Genomic DNA, 6,178 nt, shown 5'->3' on the forward strand with positions numbered 1-6,178 from the left:
CAAGACCGAGCCACGCCGCGCCGCCCCACCCCCACCCGCGCCGGGCCGCGACCCCCGCCCGACCCCTCCTCCCATTGGAGGTACGCACGGCTTCTCGCTCCGCTCCCTTGGTTCCAGAGCTACGCGAATTGGGGACGGAAGGCGGGTCCAGGCCGGCTTTGACGACTGACAGAGCGGAGAAGCTTTCCCGGCTCCCAGCACTCGCTCTGTGTCCTTGGGCAAAACACTTTGGTCTCTGAGCCTCGGATTCCTCTTCCTCCGAAGGAAATGGGGATAAAATGAGAGGATGCCTGTTAAGCACCGCCAGGAGCGGCACTGCCCGCAGTGGCAGCGCATTAACCCCAACATTTCTTTGTGGCGGGAGAGGGGCGGAGGTGTTTCCATTCCCTTGCTGTGTCCCTTTAGCCTCTTTATAGCCTCCTAGGAGCCTCGGGGCTATATGGAGCTGATGCTTTCAAGAAGATATTTTTCTTGAAGAAAATAGGGCTACCTTAAAGTTTAGAGTTTTTCCTTCCAAGCTCCGGGAGTCAGACGGGGTTTCAATCCCAGCTTATCCCCTTCCAGCTGATTTATGCTGGGAAAGCTACTTTCCTTCCCTAAATATCAATTTCCTCATCGGTAAAATGGGGATAATAATTCCTGATTTGCAGGGTTGTTGTGGTAATTAAATGAAACTGGTGTGTGTGTATGTGTGTGTGTAAAAGAGAGAGAGATTTCGAGAGAGAAAGAGAGCCCCTGACATGGAGGAGGTGTTTAATGGTCTTCCGTTCTCTGTGCACTTTCCCATCCTGCTGGTGGGGAGGAGATAAGGGCTAAGTAAACTTGACCATTCCTCCTGGAAGTCCTAACCTCTTGGAGAAGACTGTCCCTTCTTTAGAATGTATGGGACCTTGTTGCTAATATTTGGTTCTTCTTCCAGAGGCATATCTGTGGCCCTTAATGCTCCCCTTTCTCAGTTCAGCCACCACCGCCAGTGAGTTGCCATTCTTGCCGGCTCTTCTCTACCTACCCTAGAGCCTAGCTGACCTGAACACACTGGCAAGGGCAAAAACAACCTGCAGGAAGTTGAAGTTCCCATCACAGCCAGAACCTGGTATCTAGGACACCATACCCTCCCACGCCTGCTGTCAGTACCACACCCACACGTTTCACCAAGAGATGGGTATCAATCTCAGAAAAACATTTCCCAACCCTCCCTTGTTGGCCCTGCCCTGCCCTCATCAGTTCTGCCTGTCCTGGAGTTCCGCTTAAGTCTAACCAGAATCTTTTTGCCCCTCAGTCACAGCTCCATCCTACAGTTTGCAGCCCCTAAGCGGTTCCAGGCAAGTTTGTGAACACACACAATGGATGTGTCACCAACGGCCTTGTTTCCTTTCATCCTTGCTGGGCAAGGAGGCTGTCGTTGGCATGGTAACCTTGCCTGTAAAAGTTGCAGCCCTCAAGGATGTTTTTCAGTTCCAGCGGGGACACAGCTCCTTCCCCCCACCTCCCCCATGTAGATCACAGGGTGACATGTAGCTGTGTCATCTGGCCTCCCCCAGAATGGGGATGTGGTGCTGGTGGCACAAAAGAAGGACTGGTTCATGGAGGGCGGCGAAGGGCTTAAGGGAGTGTTGATTGGATCTCTGAGGAACAGGTTCCTTCTGTCCCTTCTGTCCTGTATGTGTTGATCCTCAGCCACCAGAGAAACCAGTTCTGAGGTTCAGAATATGTAGGGAGCCACTCTGGATCTCGTGGTGAATGACAAGCACACATCTTCACTAAAATCAGGCACCCAACAAATAGCATGATGCCCGGTACTTAAACCTGTAGAATAAACTGATAAACCAAAAAGCCTCCAGAATCCAGTGATTTCCTTTGTCCTCAGGCCCTGTGGAATAAATGAATATTTATTAACCATCTCCCATGTTGCAGTTTCCCCATATATTATTTCAACCAATTCTTCCCACAGTCCTTTGATGGAGGTATTAAAACACTCCTTTTACAAGTGAGGAAACTAAAATTTGGGCAGAGATCTTTAAGCAACTTGACCAAAAATACATGGCCTTGAAGTGATGGCACTGAGACTGGAACCCAGATCTTCAGACGCCCAACCCTCACAAAAGTCCTGTGTTCCTTTGTATTTGTGACTGTACTACTGGTAAAGAAATCTTTGCCCCCAGGTCCCAAGGCATTCCCTTTCTAGGAGGTCCTCAGGAACGAAATGGGCATCAGCATTGGTCCGTGTGGCTGCTGGGTCCTGTGTGGCCCTGCGTGGCACAGCAGTAACAGCGTCCTCATCCTCAAACCTGAGGCTTCCCGCTACCAGCTGCCTCATCTCCGTCATGGAGTTTCCCCGGCAGAGGGCAAGCTGAGGAAAAGTGGTTCCCAGCTGCCAGCCTCATCTAGACAAAATTGCATTAGCGCCAGCCCCGGCTTCCCTCAGTCCCTCCAGAGTGAGCACATTCGGCTCCCCTGCAGAAGGGAGGGGCAAGAGAGAGAACAAAAAATTTCTCTGGCTGGGAAGCACTTGGCTTCCAGCTGCCACTCATCTTGTAGGTGGGGAAGATTAATACTGATCCTCTGGAGATTATAGGAGTCTCTAAAATGAACCCTTGGGCAAAAGGTATGCCAGGGAGAGAGGCTAGTAGAAAAGCCCAAGGTTTGAGTGCAGGGGGCTGGAATGAGAGGCAATCTTAGAAGGGAGGAAGGCCACTGATCTCCTGTCATGCTCTTTTCTGGGTGTTGTTCTTCTTTCTGTGGGACTTCTGACCTTTTATCCCAAAGGTGGAAACAGCAATTTCCTGGCAACTGAAGCAGGGTGAGGTAGGAAGCAGTAGGAGGGAACTATCAGATTGTGACCTCAAGTAAAACAGGGGATGCCTTAATAGTATTAATAGTTAATATTTATTTTTTTTAAAAAGTGTGTTAACCACACTTTATTACCTCATTTAATAGATCTTACTGGTACCCCTGTTTTAGAGAAAACAAAACTGAGGTTTATGGGGCTCCTCAATGACCATAGCTCCTAATAGAAGTGGGCCAAGCACTCTGTAGATATTGTCTCATTTAATCCTCACCACGAGCCAGTGAGATGTAACCATTATGTCCATTTTCTAGAGGTGAAAACTGAGAAGCAGGAAACTTGCCTGTGATCACTAATGTAAGTGGCAGAGTGAGGGATTAGAATTTGACATGTGACCTCAGAACACACATGCTTGACCACTTTGTCTTGCTGCTACCAAAGCTTCTCCATGCCTTTGGGGACTTCTGCTCACATAGCCTGGGACCGCAAATATCTGCCCATACTTGCATTTTCCTAGTAGTTGCCACACAGGTGAAAATCCAGCCAGGAGTGTTCACTTGGTTTAGTTCAGACTTGCCATCAGAGTCTTTGTAGGGCCTGAACAGATAGGTCTGGGTAGTGTGGGGCGCTGTATCTTGGGGCTTGGCTATTTCCCATCTAGACTCCCAAGGTGGGAGGAAACCCAGAAAGGTCTTCACTACCCTCCTCATGCCTTGAGATTTCCCTAAGAGATACAAAGATGTACAAATTAAACTGTCCTTAGGAGGTCTCCTTAAGACCCAGGAAAGTGCTTCTTGCAGGAGAGGATGAGGAGTCCAGCAACTTCAACCAGTGAGAACCGAAAACAACAGCCTCTCCAGCTGGGCAGGCTCCCAATGGCCTTTCTCAGAGGCTCTTCTGCACTATTATATGATGAGACTCCATTGCTCCCAGCCCCACTGCAGGACTGCGGGGGTGGGAAACACTTGGAATTCTGAGTCAGAGGCAAGGTTCCACTTCACTTTCCCTGGAACAGCAGGTCAAGGATGCAGCAGGCAGTGTATCTGGAAAGGAAGGGTAACTGGAAAGTGAAAAGGAATTGTGCGCATTTCCTTCCCTACCATCTCTTTTATTTTAAAAACATTTTATGTATTTAATTTTTATCATACCATGTGTGATGCATGTTATTGCAGAAAATACATGTGATGGAAATGAAGTTTTTTAGTATGAGTGTTCCTTCCTTTTTTCTTTTTTTTTGGTTGTTCCACGTGGCATGTAGAATCTTAGTTCACTGACCAGGGATCGAATCCATGCCCCCTACAGTGGAAGCTTGGAGTCTTAACCACTGAACTGCCAGAGAAGTCCCAATGAAAGCATCCCCCACCCACCGTCTTTTTCCTCTCCTAACTTACCAACCCACCAAAAGGTTTCCAGCTCAGAATCCAATCCCATGTTCCGGTTTAAAGAGTTCAGTCTTTGCAGTCCAGTTCTGGACATTTTATCATGTAGAATCAGAACTGGGAGAGGGAAATAGTTAGAGATGTAGAGCCTGTTGTTGTTCAGTCACTAAGTCATGGCCAACTCTTTGTGACCCCATGAACTGCAGCATGCCACAGCCTGAGAGTCTGGGAAAGGGAAGGACTTGGGCATAGAGGCTAAGCTGATGTATTTAATAAAGAACAAAGAAGGAGAGGGAGAAGGAAAGCTAGAAAGGAAGAGTATGAGGAATTTTATGAAGTATCGTAGGGTATTAAGTAGATTCTCTATAATTCCCCAAGTAGAGATTGAAATAAATTTGTACTTTCTGGCTCCAAGGTCATAATTCCTTATGCGCAACTCTTTATTGCAAAGCTTATAGAGCTCTAATCATACAGAGATCCAGAATTTGTTAGGGATCCATACAGGAAAGTACAAAATATCATTATGTAATAAATGAAAGAAAATAGTCAAGGATTTATCCTTTTTTTTTTTTAACAACTATGACTAAGCCTAAATTCATCATCAACACATTCTGACTAACAAATGCAAATAGAATGATAGAATTACAAAATCATCATTTTGTAACCTCTAATGAGATAATAGATTTAGATAAGGATCATCAGTAATCCGGGGATTCCTGAAACCATTGGGTAGTGAAGGATTGACATAAATTCTATAACATCAATAATACTTGAACCCATCAATTAATTTTAGCATCACAAAAAGAGAGACCACCCAAGAGAACTGAAAACATCTTCACATAGAAACCTGTATATAATGTTCATAGCAGTAGCCTTATTTGTAATAGCTAAAGTGGAAGCAACCAAATGTCCATTAACTGATAAGTAGATTTTTTAAACATGGTATATCCATACAATGGAATATTATTCGGTGAACAAAAAGGGGTTGGTGTACTGATACGTGCTACAACATGGATAAACCTTAAAAACATTGTGCTAAGTGAACAGATACCAAAGGCCATATATTTTATTATTTCATCTACATGAAATGTCCAGAATAGGCAAATCCATAGAGACATAAAGTAGATTGGTGGTTACCAGGTGCTGCAGGAGGGTTGGGTGGAATGCAGAGTGATTGTCAATAGCTATAGGATTTCTTTAGGGGGTGATGGTAACGTTCTGGACTTAGGTAGTGGCAATAGTTGTACAACATTATGACTATGTTAAAAACCACTAAATTGTACACTTCAAAGTTTAGTTTTATGTTATATGAATTATTTTCAATTAAAAAATCATATATAGGAAATTTTAAAAAGAGAGAGAGAATTGATGTCTCTTGATACACTGCAGGAGCAAGTATACCACATGACCTAAAAAGTGAACCTAAATTTGATCAAAACTCTAGGTATAAAATGAGTTTATAGGAAACTCATGAGATAGAAGGACATAGTAAATAACATTATGAGAGGAGAAAAACAATGCAATCTATCAAGTCCTAAAAGTGGTGAATTCTTCAGGACAAGTAACTTGGTTTCTTCAATAAATAAATAGCAAGGGCAACTATTATGGATGAAAAGAAATGTAAAAGACATATCAACCAAATTCAAAATGTGGTCTTTTTTAGGTCTTGATTTAAACATAGGAACTTCAAAAATACTAATAGATACATATATATATATACACACACACACACACACACATATGTATATATATATACTGAAGGGCTTCCCTGGTGGTCCAGTGGTTAAGAATCCACCTGCCAATTCAGGGGATGAGGGATGAGGTTTCAATCCCTGGTCTGGGAAGATTTCACATGCCACAGGCCAATTAAGCCCATGCACCACAACTACTGAAACCCACTTGCCTACAGCCTGGGCTCTGCAACAAGAGAAGCCACCGCAATGAGAAGCCCTCACGTGGCAACTAGAGAGTAGTCCCCAATTGCTGCAGCTGGAGAAAGCCCGTGCACAGCAAC

The sequence above is a fragment of the Bison bison genome, unplaced genomic scaffold (assembly GCF_000754665.1).
Source record: "Bison bison bison isolate TAMUID 2011002044 unplaced genomic scaffold, Bison_UMD1.0 scf7180017864203, whole genome shotgun sequence".
In the NCBI taxonomy this organism is placed as follows: domain Eukaryota; kingdom Metazoa; phylum Chordata; class Mammalia; order Artiodactyla; family Bovidae; genus Bison; species Bison bison.